Here is a 16,930-nt window from a genome sequence, read left to right as displayed (position 1 = left end):
CGTCAGATGTAATAGCTTTTTCTTTAAATAAAAATTTCAGTTCCAAAAGTTCACTGGTGTCTGTTTCTTAAGTGTGCTTCTGATCTTAAAGCAAGACTCCCTCCTCAAATGAGGACAAAATTGACGAAACTCCACTTGAGTCACAACAATTACTTGAACAAATGGAGGAGCGCCAATCCCAGCTTTTCAAAGATGAAATTGAAGTGGTAAACACTGGCACTGAAACTTTGATTCAGTGAATGCCGATTGAAAATACATTACCCTCTGAGGAGTGTGAAGAATTGATAAAATTACTTCAAGAATAAGAAGATTGTCAAGAAAAGCTACAACCGATACCAGGGGCAAGACATAGATGGAAAGCTCAAGAGAATGAAGAAAGTGAGAGATATATGTTGTACAAGGGGCATAGAGTGGAAACAACTTTCATATTTCCAATCAATGACCTTGGTTCTCAAATTCATAACATAAAGCCAACAAATTCAAGATAAGAAGTTCAAGAGCAAGCATTGAAAAGTGATCATCAGATATCAAGAGTACGAATCCATAGATGGAGGATGTCAAAGAACAAGTTTCGCTCTATGAAAACCGAAAGCACGCATTAGAATCTTGGAAGAAGAAGATCCATTATCTCTTACCGGGAAATGCCGTCAAACTCCGTGAAAAAAAAAACAAAAGAAAAAAAAATCAGTACCAGAGGGACTCAGTAGCCTAGATCGATTCCCAATCTGAACATCGGAAGGCCCCCTTTGGCCGAATAAATCCCAAAATCAGAACCCAATGTAAGAAAAATACCGGTTTGCAAACCCTTCGAGCCTGAATAAAATTTTCTTGAAAACCCATCAAACTAGGGGAATTCCCCGAACTACGCGAGACCTGATCCCTATACTGGGGTACGTAGGCAACTCGGTTGAACCGAGTTCGGTCGATTCAAAAAAAAAAAAAAGGAAATTCAATCCTTTCAGAAAAAAAAGGGGACAAGTTCCAAAAGAAGAGAAGTCAATTATTCCAGAAAGAAAAGAAAAAAAAGAAAAATTAATTAACCTTCAAACAATTTATCTTCAAACTAGGGGCATCCGCCCTGAACTACACACGACCTGATTCCTATCTTGGGATATGTAGGCAACCTGTTCATAGGTTCGGTCGAAATCTTTGTCGAGCCTTAAGCCATTCTTTGAAAAACCCTATCCTACCTATAAAGTCCTTCCAGTGTTCAGAATTATTGATCTAGGTACCAAAAACACAAAAAGTAACAAAAAAAAAGGAACGGAGTTTGAAGATCTGCTAGACTGAAAACCTGAAAGGGCGGTCTAGGCAAAATTTAAGATCGTTCCCCTGCTAAGTTGAAAACCCGAAAGGGCGGCTTAGGCAAAAGCTAAGGGGATAGCCTGCTGGATCGAAAACCTAGAAAGGTGGTTCAGGCAAAAGTTAAGGCTAGCGCGGTCCGCCAAGTCAAAAACCCTGAAGAGGTGACTTGGTCACGGCAAGAGAATCGGTATAAGAAGGCTACAGCCGGTATCAAGACTGAAGATCAACTGAAGTTCAAGCAAATTCAAGTGACATCCTCAAAACTGGGGGCATTGAAGCTAAGCAATCTTAGGGGTCGTAATTAAATCCTTGAGGCATTACTGTTTCAAGGAAGAAGTCCAGTGTTTACGATTCCAAAAAAAAAAAAAAAAAAATCCTCGAAAGGATAGACTTACCAAATAAAACGTTAACTAAGTCAGAAGCATTACTGTGTCTGTCAGTGTAATTAGTCAATCTTTGTTATTCTATGTTCACTCCTTCAGAGCTGCTCGATCCTTTGAGTAGTGCCTGTCATCTAAGTTTTCTCTTTAGAAAGAGTTAATCGTCGTTCTTATGTCCAAATGATGCAACTGTTTTGATAAAGGAGGCCCGGCCTAGGCAGCTCCCTGCGATCGTATGAAAGAGCTCGGTAATCTAGTCTCGCAGCTGCATTTCAAAGAAGATCAACTCAGAAAAATTCAAAAGTAGAAGCATCAGAAAGCCCAGCTTCCGTAAAAAGATCATACCCCAAGAAGGCACCTTAAGTTTGGCAGATTCTCAGATGCGATGGTGGTTGAGCCAATTTCTCAGAAAGATGAACCGTTAAAATTCAGAATTTCCTTCCAGTTAGTTAAATACTATCCTGGTCAAGAAATGTTTATCTAAACACCTATCAAGAGGCAAGTCCCACTTTCCATGATTATATCCAAGAGAGCCGTTGTTCTAAATTACCAATCTCAAATGTCTTGTTCAGGGTTTCAGTTATCAAAATCCCCAAAAGACAAGACAAGCAGTCTCTTTGAGAAAAATCTTGTTGAAGTTTCATAAAAGTGTTCATAATCCATTCTGGTTAGTAATGGTTATTCGTTCCTAATATTTGCCGTCTCATCATTCGTCAAAGTCTTGGTTTCCAATATCTTTACTGGGCACGATCTATAATATCCCCGATTTCATTGAGTTCAAAAAAAAAAATCCAAATTCATCAAATCTAATTCTACGTCAAATTCAAATTCCAAAAATTCATCAAATCTAATTCTACGTCAAATTCAAATTCCCCAAATTCATCAAATCCAATTCTACGTAGAATTCAAATTCATGAAAAATCTCCAAATTCTTCATTGTCAAATTCATTAATTCATCTCAACTGAAGTTGAATCCGTACAAATACGGTATTTCATTCTCTTCGAGTCCATACAACTATGGTCTCTTATCCCCTTTGAACATCATACAACTATGATGTCTCATTCCCTTGGAATCCGTACAAATACGGTATTTCATTCTCTCCGAGTCCATACAACTATGGTCTCTTATCCCCTTTGAACATCATACAACTATGATGTCTCATTTCCTTGGAATCCGTACAAATACGGTATTTCATTCTCTTCGAGTCCATACAACTATGGTCTCTTATCCCCTTTGAACATCATACAACTATGATGTTTCATTTCCCAAAAATAAAATTAAAAAATAAATAAATAAAAATTCATCAAATCCAATCCCCGATTCAAAAATAAATAAATCCAATCCTACGAAAAATCTCTAAATTCTTCGAGCCCGTTTGAGAACGGTGCCTCTTTTCTTCGAGTCCATACAACTATGATCTCTTATCCTCTTTGAACATCATACATCTATGATGTCTCATTTCCTTGGAATCCGTACAAATACGGTATTTCATTCTCTTCGAGTCCATACAACTATGGTCTCTTATCCCCTTTGAACATCATACATCTATGATGTCTCATTTCCTTGGAATCCGTACAAATACGGTATTTCATTCTCTTCGAGTCCATACAACTATGGTCTCTTATCCCCTTTGAACATCATACAACTATGATGTCTCATTTCCTTGGAATCCGTACAAATACGGTATTTCATTCTCTTCGAGTCCATACAACTATGGTCTCTTATCCTCTTTGAACATCATACAACTATGATGTCTCATTTCCTTAGAAGCCGTACAAATACGGTATTTCATTCTCTTCGAGTCCATACAACTATGGTCTCTTATCCCCTTTGAACTATGATGTCTCATTCCCTTGGAATCCGTACAAATACGGTATTTCATTCTCTTCGAGTCCATACAACTATGGTCTCTTATTCCCTTTGAACATCATACAACTATGATGTCTCATTTCCCAAAAATAAAATTAAAAAATAAATTAAAAAAAAAAATTCATCAAATCCAATCCATGAAAAATCTCTAAATTCTTCGAGCCCGTTTGAGAACGGTGCCTCTTTTCTTCAAGTCCATACAACTATGGTCTCTTATCCTCATTGAACATCATACAACTATGATGTCTCATTCCCTTGGAATCCGTACAAATACGGTATTTCATTCTCTCCGAGTCCATACAACTATGGTCTCTTATCCCCTTTGAACATCATACAACTATGATGTCTCATTCCCTTGGAATCCGTACAAATACGGTATTTCATTCTCTTCGAGTCCATACAACTATGGTCTATTATCCCCTTTGAACATCATACAACTATGATGTCTCATTCCCTTGGAATCCATACAAATACGGTATTTCATTCTCTCCGAGTCCATACAACTATGGTCTCTTATCCCCTTTGAACATCATACAACTATGATGTCTCATTTCCTTGGAATCCGTACAAATACGGTATTTCATTCTCTTCGAGTCCATACAACTATGGTCTCTTATCCCCTTTGAACATCATACAACTATGATGTCTCATTCCCTTGGAATCCGTACAAATACGGTATTTCATTCTCTCCGAGTCCATACAACTATGGTCTCTTATCCCCTTTGAACATCATACAACTATGATGTCTCATTTCCCAAAAATAAAATTAAAAAATAAATAAATAAATAAAAAATTCATCAAATCCAATCCATGAAAAATCTCTAAATTCTTCGAGCCCGTTTGAGAACGGTGCCTCTTTTCTTCAAGTCCATACAACTATGGTCTCTTATCCTCTTTGAACATCATACAACTATGATGTCTCATTCCCTTGGAATCCGTACAAATACGGTATTTCATTCTCTCCGAGTCCATACAACTATGGTCTCTTATCCCCTTTGAACATCATACAACTATGATGTCTCATTCCCTTGGAATCCGTACAAATACGGTATTTCATTCTCTTCGAGTCCATACAACTATGGTCTATTATCCCCTTTGAATATCATACAACTATGATGTCTCATTCCCTTGGAATCCGTACAAATACGGTATTTCATTCTCTCCGAGTCCATACAACTATGGTCTCTTATCCCCTTTGAACATCATACAACTATGATGTCTCATTTCCTTTGAATCCGTACAAATACGGTATTTCATTCTCTTCGAGTCCATACAACTATGGTCTCTTATCCCCTTTGAACATCATACAACTATGATGTTTCATTTCCCAAAAATAAAATTTAAAAAAAAAATTCATCAAATCTAATCCCCGATTCAAAAAAAAAAAAAATCCAATCCTACGAAAAATCTCTAAATTCTTCAAGCCCGTTTGAGAACGGTGCCTCTTTTCTTTGAGTCCATACAAGTATGGTCTCTTATCCTCTTTGAACATCATACAACTATGATGTTTCATTTCCTTGGAAGCCGTACAAATACGGTATTTCATTCTCTTCGAGTCCATACAACTATGGTCTCTTATCCCCTTTGAACATCATACAACTATGATGTCTCATTCCCTTGGAATCCGTACAAATACGGTATTTCATTCTCTTCGAGTCCATACAACTATGGTCTCTTATCCCCTTTGAACATCATACAACTATGATGTCTCATTCCCTTGAAATCCGTATAAATACGGTATTTCATGGTCTCTTATCCCCTTTGAACATCATACAACTATGATGTCTCATTCCCTTGAAATCCGTACAAATACGGTATTTCATGGTCTCTTATTCCCTTTGAACATCATACAACTATGATGTCTCATTTCCTTGGAATCCGTACAAATACGGTATTTCATTCTCTTCGAGTCCATACAACTATGGTCTCTTATCTCCTTTGAACATCATACAACTATGATGTCTCATTTCCTTGGAACTCCGTAAAAATACGGTATTCCATTCTCTTCTGAGTCCATTCAAAAATGTTCTCTTATTCTCTTTGAGCATCATACAAATATGATACCTCATTTCTTTGGAACTCCATAAAAATATGGTATTTCATTCTCTTCTGAGTCCATTCAAAAATGTTCTCTTATTCTCTTTGAGCATCATACAAATATGATACCTCATTTCTTTGGAACTCCGTAAAAATGCGGTATTCCATTCTCTTCTGAGTCCATTAAAAAATGTTCTCTTATTCTCTTTGAGCATCATACAAATGTGATACCTCATTTCTTTGGAACTCCGTAAAAATACGGTATTCCATTCTCTTCTGAGTCCATTAAAAAATGTTCTCTTATTCTCTTTGAGCATCATACAAATATGATACCTCATTTCCTTGGAACTCCGTAAAAATACGGTATTCCATTCCCTTTTGAGTCCATTCAAAAATGTTCTCTTATTCTCTTTGAGCATCTTACAAATATGATACCTCATTTCCTTGGAACTCCGTAAAAATACGATATTCCATTCTCTTCGAGTCCATACAACTATGGTCTCTTACTCTCTTTGAGTATCATACAAATGTGATGTCTCATTTTCTTGGAAGCCGTAAAAATATGGTATTTCATTCTGAGTCCATTCAAAAATGGTCTCTTCTCTTTGAACATCATATAAATGTGATGTCGAGCGGCACCGCAGCGGGATTTTTTTATTGCATTCCAATTCTAGGACTTCGTTTTGGGTCTTGCATTAGGTAGTAAATGTTTACGTCTAGGTTCCGTTTTGTGTAGAGTCTTTTGTCGATTAAAGCTACGCAAAATGGTTCTGTCATTTTGACTTTGGTATTCAATGACTACGTCATCTCTACCAAAGAGGGGCATCTGTAGACACCCCATTTTGCTCTGCCTTAATCGATAAATAAATTAGGGTTTCGCTGTCAGTCCGTCAGTGTTTTCCATTCCCGTGTCCGCTTGTTTTCTCAATCTTTTCGGTTATTTCTGTCATGTTTTGCGTCGTCCTGATAATTGTTGAGAGTGATTATTCACGAGAATCCGAGCCAGAGATAATTTGGACCCGTCGGTGGGCCCGCATTGAGCATTTGCTTAAATTTGGATCAACATGATGGGCCCCCCACTAAGAGCAATGATGGTAGCTCTCCACTAAGAAAGACAACATGATGGGCCCTCCACTAAGAGCAATGATGGTAGCTCTCCACTAAGAAAGACAACATGATGAGCTCTCCACTAAGAGCAATGATGGTAGCTCTCCACTAAGAGCAATGATGGGCCCTCCACTAAGAGCAATGATGGTAGCTCTCCACTAAGAAAGACAACATGATGAGCTCTCCACTAAGAGCAATGATGGTAGTTCTCCACTAAGAGCAATGATGGGCCCTCCACTAAGAGCAATGATGATAGCTCTCCACTAAGAAAGACAACATGATGAGCTCTCCACTAAGAGCAATGATGGTAGCTCTCCACTAAGAGCAATGATGGTAGCTCTCCACTAAGAGCAATGATGGGTTCTCCACTAAGAAGGACAACATGATGGGCTCTCCACTAATATCTCTCTCTCTCTCTCTCTCTCTTTCTCTCTCTATATATATCTTCCTTCCCATCCATATCAAAAAAGAGAGGAAAAAATATATTCTTCTTCCATTATCTCTTCAAATCACTCCCTCTAAGACATATTCTTCTTCCATTATCTCTTCTAATCACTCCCTCTATCAACAGTGAGAGAAACAAAAAAAAAAGAAAAAAAAGAAAGAAAGAGAAAGCGAAAGACGGCAGAGCGGATCGGCGGCGGCAGGATTTTTCAGATTTTTTTTACTCTTGGATTGGGCGGAGATCTTCACCACAGGTAGGTACACTGTTCTCGAATTTTTCCGAATTTTTTCGAATTTTTCCGAAAATCGTGAAAACTCTTCAAAAAAAAACCTCCTTTGACGAAGAAAAATAAATTATATACTAAACAGATTCCAAAATTAATGCAATTTCGTGGAAAAATAATATGATACTGACACATTCTACCATGAATTTTTGAGAATTTTTGGATTTTGTTTGGTATATTATTTTATTTTTCTTTGAAAATTATCAGATTTTGTGAGAATTGTTACTGACACCAGATCACCATTAAAATTCTTAAAATTTTTATAGTAGTCTTATATTCCATATTCCTTGTTACTGTAAAACTTTCAAGTGATTTGGATCTGTTTGCATATGGGATGTAGTGTTAATTCATAATCTGGTCTGAAAATTGAAAAATCCGAAATTGATAGTAAATGGTTTTCAAAATTCATGAAATTCTCACAGCATGCTGTTTTTATTCATATCTTATTTCTTTAGAAATTTCCATGAATTTACATTTCTATTTCTAGTAGTTTCTGTGTTATTTTGCAATCTGGGCAATTAATTGTTAAATCGAAATTAAATATGAATTTAACGTAAAAATCTACAAAACTCATCCAGTAAGCTACATACATTCCCATCTTGCTGCTGTTGAAATTTCAACTCATTTCGAATTCGTTTGCAATAATTTCACTTGTAAAATCACTCATATGCTTAAAATTGATAAAATCCATTGAAAATTCGAAATTAATTAAAAGTCATTGTGAAAATTTCCAAAGAACCTTAAATTCTGTCACATGTTCCTTCCTTAATCCATTGAAACAGAAATTTTAGGATCTTTAGAATTCCCTGGAAAAATGGCCAGTGCATCCATAATCGTATCCCAATTGCAACCGATCTTTGACAATTTGAATATTTAAGCTATAGCATGCTGTTGGCTCCGAGGTTACTGTCCACGGAAATCCTAAGATCTGCCAGGCAATAAGATGCTATAACCTAAGTATTAAATTGCACAAGGAAAGAGCGCACGATTCCCTCCCTTGGATGTCATTCTGGGCCGAAATTGGTAAACCCTAGAGCCATTGGTAATCCTCAAGTGTCCATAAATCGAAAATCCATGAAATCTGAAATTAATTAACTTCAAGAATTTGAATTAATTTGTCTCGAGTCTTCCGGAACCATTGGATTATGGTTTCCAATCTAAGAACTATTAGAGCCCAATTTAGGAACACTGGTGTCGTGCCGTGTCCTAGGTTTTAAGGAGTCCTAGAGTTAGGAGTCCAGCCTCATCACGGACGCTTGCTATGAATAGCAACCGTACCATAGGTCTAGTTACACTAGTCGCCCGATCTTTCCTTAGGACATGCCTAGTAAACTAGGATGTAGGCAAACCTGCATTAGTCTAAGGGACAACTTGCATTTAGATAAGAATCATATAGCATCTTAGATGAAATCCTAAGATAATAAAATCCTCAACTTGAATTAAACAACTCCTCTTAAAACTGTTGAAACAGTCAATCCCGTCAAGGTCGGTGTCTTAGTTGAGTTAGGCATATGTAACTTAGCTTAGGTGCACCGAACTACGTCGACTCTGATCCCAGTGAGGCTTGGGTACGTAGGCAGCTTGGATGTCTGACGGCATACCACCCGCGAGTCGGCACCACAACAAATTGTGGTGTTTTGGATATTAATTTTCTTGTAAATGCTTAATCAAATCACTTAGGGCTTTCCATGAAATTAGAATTCTAGGAGAACTTTCACTTAGAATGAATCCAGACAAATTAATAAATCAAGATACACATCTAGGATTCACATTAAAATTAGATCATAGGATGCATGTCACTTAGTTCGCACATTAACATAGAGTTGAATGAGCTATTTAAAATAAATTTAAAAGAATTAGCTTTTGGAATCGAAGACCGATTATCGGGCAGGAATGGTGCATGTGGCGGATAACTCCCCATACCTTCCATTCTCGTAACCAGGTAGCGAGTCTAGATTTCTGGTTGATTATGGGTCCTAGATCCCACATCTAGGTGGCGACTCTGTCACTCTCTTTCGTGTGGAATTCGGATTACCTTAGTGATCCCAAGTTCACATAAAAGACGAAATCAATACTAAAAGGCACACGCCAATCGCGTGGGTACGAGAGACCAAGAGAGAGCGCGTGGCGGCTCGCGCCCCACACCCCTCTCGCGGGATCTGCTCCCACAATAAGCTATCTTGTATGTAATAACTGATTTTGGTATCCAGGACAATGCATCTATGATTCAATAATGCGTAACTCATAATGTCAGCCACATGCATGAGTAGACCTTAAGATGTACTATAGTGATAGTTAAAATGGCAAGCTTAGTATCCACATCCAAGTATACAAATTCTTCCAATGCTCATTGCACTCTCAAATGAACAATAATGAGAGCAGCTGTGTAAAGATGGGCAACAGTTATATTACAACCATGAGGTGAATAAACGTACAGAACAACAGTTGTGGTCTGTGAAGTGAATCAATATGAAGAACAGCAGTTATGCCATAACTATGAAGTGAATAACCATATAGGACAGCAGCTGTGCTGTGACTGTGAAGTATATGAAACAGAAAATATGCTATAATCGTAAAAGATTATGACAATAAAATGGATGAGCATATAGAGTAGTGGCTATGTAAAGATGGACAGCATATATGTGCAAACAAAATTTCAACTATTAAATGCATTCCCTGGTTGGACAGCAACTATGGACATTTCCATGAAAATTTTCCATTTAGCCTAATACAGATGAACCACAGCAGTTTTTATTTCAGCACAATAGAGAAAAAGCCATATATGTTCAATGTTCATTTGCTCATCTAATTGGTTTGGAATACACAAGCAGATGACAACTTTTCCCTTCTCAATAATGATAAAATCACCATTTTAATACCAACTATCAAATGACCGATGAAATGCGCTACAAAATAATTTCAAAACCAATATCCTTAAAGCATATACTGTAGATTCCAAATTGAAATTTCAGCTATATATATTTCCAGGATTCATCAATTTATTTCTTCACTTTTATCACATATAATCACCCACAGTATAATAGATTTCAAAAGAAAAATTCTATTCAATCATTCCAATAAAGGAAACAACTTTAACTCAACTGGCAAGGTCATTGCCCCATTCCAATATTTCTACCTTGACCATAAGAAATTAACCTTGAACTGAATAAGCACACCATCACACATATTCACAAATACATGCACACTCACAAGTGCATACCTTCATATATCCACACACAGACACTCATGCACTCATATACGCACATAATATGCTTACATGTATATATTCACTAGCACAGACACATAGTCACACACATGTATAGATACACATAGACATGTATACACATAAATTTAGCACCAAAGAAAAATCAAGAAGACATTATACTTTCTGTGAAATATGGCATGCAAACAATGATAGACAATATGTATGCAACACTATCTGCTTATGTCAGAGCAAATTACCATCATTTTACTAATATCTGCCATCTATTAATCCCAACATGAACTAGTAAAACTAGAACTGTACATCGGAAAATGTAAACCAAAACTAAGGAATGTAGTAATAAAATTCTTGAGCATTCGACACACATTTCTTTCGATTAATTTCCAAGAAAATTTTGATTACATCCACAAGTCGAGGTCTTTTGTCAAATAAATCGAATCTCTTAACCTTATAACAATTAAACACCAAGAAGATAACCCAATTTTCAGAAGAAATCATCACACAAATGATCAGCCGAATCTGGTAATGAGCAAGCATTTAGTTAAACCTCTATTGAAACTAAGGATCTGCTCATTTCAAAGATATAGTCATACAAAGATCAGTTCATAGACTCGTACAGGTAATCTTTATTATCATTTAGAACATTAACAAGATAAAAATAATCTATAATCATACAATCAACTTTGAAATGAGCAGATCTCATGATAAAAAAAATCAATGAAAAAGTTAAGGAATTGTAAATATTACTTGACAAAGATCCATAAAAAATAAATAGAATTGCAGAAACAGATTATAAATTGCTACCCAATTTATCTTCCATTTCATTACATCATAATGAAATTAACTCAAAATGAAGAATGATACTGACTTGATTTGCAGATGTGAATCATTAAAACCCCCCCCTTTTTTTTTTACAGATCCGAGCGAAATTGCTTGAAAGAAAATATAAAATGCCCTACGAACTCATCTGATATATCAGATCTGAGAATATTTGAAAGAGGGAAGGAAAATGAAATGAAGTCAAAGCTTGGATCTGAGCTGAGGAGGAAAAGGCCGGAATCCAGCAAGATCTTAGTCGGAGGAGACGAGAAAATTTGAAACCCTAGCTTTCCCTTCCTATTTCTCTCAAAAATTTCTTAATGAAAGACGAGATCTCTCTATTCTCACCTAAATCTCTTAATTTCTTTATACATCTCCTTGAATTTTCAAACGAAAAATAGAAATTAAGGTTTAGAAATTGTAAAAAATTGAGAAAATACAGATCTGATGAAGAAGAAGGGAGTTTCTAGAGAGGGATCTAGGGTTTTAAGTTTCAAAATAAGATTTCACAGGTGAAATCCAAAAGCTTAGAAAAAGAAGAGGATCTGCGATGGAATTGACAGAGATTTGACCGGATTCCGGTCAGATCCAAACGAAATCTTGCCGGAAAACATGAATTGATCGGAGAAGGAAAAGAAAAACTCAGGTTTCTCTCTCTCTCTCTCAGATCTTTCAACTAAGGTTTTAAACAAAAACAAAAGTAGAACAAAAATCGTTTAGTAAAAGTATCTGACCTGAGAAGAAGAATTTCACCGGAATATGACCGGAGCTTTGGGGGAAGACGATCGGAATAGGGGATCGGAAAAGATTACCAGGATCTGATGCGCTTGGCCTGAGAAGATGCTCGGTGAAGGAGATCGGAAATTTAGATTAAAGAACAAACGGATCGGAGCTCCGATCAAGGCAATTAGAAAAAGATTCCTCCTCTTTCTCTCTCAGATCTCTCCCTCTTTCTATCCCCGACTCTCTCTCTCTGCTTTGGATCGGAAGTGGAGTTTCCGAGAAACGATCGGAGAAAAATGATCAGCGAAGGAGGAGAATGAAAAAGGAAAACCTAAATCTCTCTTTGTTCTTGCTCTCTCTCTCTTAGACGAAAAAATGAACAGAATCCCCTTTCCCTCTGTTGATTTTTTTATATATATCAAATAGAAATGCCGATATCCGCACCCCTGATTGATAGAGCGCGCGAATCTTGATGAGTCGCGCCCGCCATTTTTGTCTTATTTGGCCTGGGCGCGACCATCGCAGGATAATTCACTCCCCTTCTCAATTGGACATCCCTTTCAGCAGATAATTCACCCCCATTTTAGTCTACATAGCACCCACTATCTTGACCTGTTTACTAAGCAAACAAGCTCGGATTTCAACGAAATTTTATGGGGATTACGGGGGACCTTAAGCTATGCCGGGGTTAAATTTGGGACACCAGCTCACTTATTTGACGAGGCTTCGCCCAAGCAACGCGAACTCGGGTCCGGTCAAAATGGGGTGTCTACAGTATGTCCTGTATATGTTGATGCTTTGTGTGTTTCGTGTGAGTATCCCTAGAGTTAGAAGGCCTCGAGCCGTAATCAGTTAGACACTTAGTTGAGTCGATGGCTAGATTATGATACACTTAATTAGCCCATTATTTTCCTTAGTACATACAGCCCAGTTGCACATGGGATGTAAGGTCCACTTGCATTAGTTTAGGGTTAACATGCATTAGTTAGGGCATATAGGGAGTCCTAAAAGTTACAATTCATTTGAACTTAAGTAATCGTACAAGAAGCTTTAAAAACTAATAGGGTCTAGTTGATCGAGTGTAGGATAGCGGTCTTAGATGGTTAGGCATCGTAGTTTAGAATAGGCCACCGAACTAGAATAGGCCACCGAACTACGTTGACTCTGATTCTTCCCAATGTCAGGATACGTAGAGCAGCCCGGATGGCCATCCTGGTCCGAGTCAAACTTCACATTAGAGTCTTAGGGTTTATTGTCCTAGACTCATAGGAGTTTGTGGTCAGGTACTTGTTTTTATGTTGAGTGATTACTTTCTTTAGCGTATTCACATGCTTAGCTGTAGCATTTGTATGCTTATCTTATCTAGTGTACTGCTTACTCACATGCTTAGATGTAGCTCTCACATGCTTAGCTGTAATATCTACTTGTTACTTATATTGATCACATGCTTAGCGGTAGCTCTTTTGTTGCTTTTCCTACTATCTTATCTCATCATTATTTGTTCATATCTACTATATCCTGTACAGACTTTATACCTTTTGCTTAGAATGCATGTGTTTGTCCACCAGAACTTAGACCCCAATTAGGAATGGCACTCGTAACCTAGCTATGCTTAGGAGACACTTCTTTCATTTCTTTTGTGTGTGCTTTTTATTTTCATCTCTGAGACATGCATGCTTAGGTAGACGTTTTCTTTGAGATATATATATTCTCATTTCACCTGATTTTCACTCAAAATTCTTCAAAGTTAATAAAAACGGCATAAGAGACCGGGTGTTTACACTAGGGCGAATTGGGGGCGCCTAACACCTTCCTCATTCGTCATCAGGCACGGACTTTTGTATCTCTGGTTATCCGTTGCGACAGAGTATAGTATGGGATCCAGAGCCTACTTGGATGGCGCCTCTTCTTTGTTTTAGGTACGTCCTGAATCTGGGCTAGTCTCCGAATCAAGAGGTATCTTATTTTACATCGCCACTCATGCTGTTAGAGGTGGACATGGTTCGGCTCGGTTCGGTTTTGGGCTAAACCCAGAACCGAACCATATATAATTGGTTCCCTGAAATTGGAACCAGAACCGAACCATATATGTATGGAACCGAACCAGAACCAGAACCATATATAATCGGTTCGATTCGGTTCTGGGTTTACCCAACCTTCACCAATGGCCCTGTAACCCCTGTTTAGTGTTTAGTAGATGTCCATTCTGCTAAACATCTACATGTGTCATGCGACAAGGCACAAACCATAGTAACAGTAATAGTAGTGGGCTAGTAACAGCCTGGGTGATATTTATTGTTTTTGGTCATCATTTTACATTTGATTAAGGCATGAAAAAGCAAAAAATGAACGGTTTGGATATTCCTATGAAGTGGGCCAACAAATGAATGGTTTGGATATTCCTATGAAGTGGGCCGTACATTACTTTTTTGAAAATACTAGATTTTAGGGCCACACCCCACAGTCCCACACCCTATAAAATCTCGTGGAAATGATATTTCCATCCCCTGCATGAATTAAAACTTATAAGGGGGTGAATTAAAATGGGCGTGGGTTGATTTTATCAAATGAGGAGGTATGGAACTTAAGGACTTAACGTGAGGGTCGGTTCTCAGTTCGGTTCTCGGTTCCGGAATCCCAAACCCAGAACCGAACCGAATTTGCACCGGTTCCCGGATTTCGGAACCGGAACCGAACCATATAGAAATGGAACCGAACCATATGTGCCGGTTCGGTTCGGTTCCTCGGTTCGAACCGGAACCATGTCCACCCGTACATGCTGTGACGGCACTCTTTCAAGAGTTCCTTAGTAGAGATCTCCTTCACCTGTGGAGATCTCAGAGGATTGAAGTGGATCTCGTATCCTCGCCAGTTTCCTCAGAATCGGGGTCCACAGGATCCAATCCGGATTTTGGAAAGAATCCGTTCGTTGGGATTCGATCTAGGAGTTGGTGGAAAGGATCCATTAGTTGGGATCCAATCCGGTTTTTGGAAAGAACTCGTTCGTTGGGAGTCGATCCAGAATTTGAAAGGAAGGAAAGGATCCGTGGTGGCGGGATCTAATCTACTGTTGGGGAAAAGAATCTGTTGTGATGGAATCCAGTGCCAAGAAAGGATTTGCTGATGATTTGAAGTTTGTTAGATTATGTGCTATGATGAGGATAGAAGAATCCTTGGCCATAGACCTGGTACTAAGAACCAGAGTATAAATAAGGATCCTCGAGATGTGGAGAACATGCCTCGCAATTTGCCACGTAGAAACAATTTTAGATTGAATTCGAGGAATTCGATTGGGAGACATTTAGTTGCCTGAAAACTTTACTAGGGATGATTGAAAGGCATTTGGTAGCCTTGACTTTGCTGGGGATGATTGAAAGGCACTTGATTGCCTCGATTTTGCGAAGAGAAAAAACTGAGGTTGTTAAATTCATTAGAAACACGGTGAAAAGGCGAGAGTCCTTTTGGAGGACTTGCAACCAAACTGAGCCAATGGTTTCGCAATTGGGAGTCTCATGTACACCCCATCGCATGCTTAGAATTTACCAATGTCATTCTAGTATTGATCATTAGAAAGCTTTTTAGAAGGTTATGTATTGTCTACATGGGATTAAGGATTTTATGCTCTTATATACGAGATTAGATAACTTTAAGGTAATTCTGGACACGGGACACCTAGAAGTATGGGTGCAACTTGGGTTGGGCTCAACCCAAACCCGACGGGTTCAACCCAATTTTTCCTCGGGTTGGGCTGGCATTTTCTAGGGTTGGGTTTGGTTAGGGTTGAGAAAAGCCAACCCTATTTAATTCCGGGTTGGGTTAGGGTTGAGGCCTTGGAAATCCGACCCGACCCAAACCTGACCTCTGTCCTCTAATTTTATCATGATTTTCTTAGGAATATGTTTTTTTCTTGTATTTTTCTTTTTGGCTCTAGATAAACCCAAGCCCAATCTGACTTAACCTGACCCGTTTTGAAGGCGGGTTGGGTTAGGGTTGACCATCCTCAAGCCGAGGCTCAGATTGGGTTGGGTTAGGGTTGAGGGAATGCTATCTCGGGTTGGGTTAGGGTTGGCCTCAACCCGACCCGAGTTGCACCCCTACTAGAAGATCCAAATTGGGATATGTTTTCATAATTGCATGAAGTTTTGTATTATGGAAGAGTTTCAAATGAATAGTGAAGGTTACTTTCAACAAATAAATGGAGTTTATTGCTTGTTTTGAGGGCAACGTTAGGTGTTATGGATGTAGAATTTTGTCTCAGGGCTTTGGGTTGTTGATATTGTCAATTGGTCACTAAGAATTGATTTTGGCAATTCCATAAGGGCCCGTTTGGATGCCGAGAAGATTTTGATTTGGATTTCTCACATTTGCAACCCTTTTTGTGTTGTGATTTGGATCCGGATCAAATCCTTGGATTTCCAAATCAGCAACTGACAGTGAAAAAAAAAACAAATTTCCAAATATGTTGTGGAAATAAGTAATTGGAAATCCACAGATCTGGCAGTTTCCTTCACCCTCTTTGCTCCTCAACCTCCCCCCTCCAGTAGGAAGTACACCCCCCCCCCCCCCCCCCAAACTGTCTCCCTCAACATGAGCCGGCAAATATATTCATTTTGTATTCAAAACTCAATTCCAAATCCAAACACAAAATATGTGGTATCCAAACGAGCCCTTATAGCTTTCTTTTTCTAAAACAATATATTTTGGTAAGGAATCAATGAATGTTGACATTAATTGTTGT

The sequence above is a fragment of the Tasmannia lanceolata genome, unplaced genomic scaffold (genome assembly GCF_043159265.1).
Source record: "Tasmannia lanceolata isolate RefF3 unplaced genomic scaffold, GAP_Taslan_0.1 ptg000018l, whole genome shotgun sequence".
NCBI classification, from domain to species: Eukaryota; Viridiplantae; Streptophyta; class Magnoliopsida; order Canellales; family Winteraceae; genus Tasmannia; species Tasmannia lanceolata.
This window is presented reverse-complemented; position numbering follows the sequence as displayed.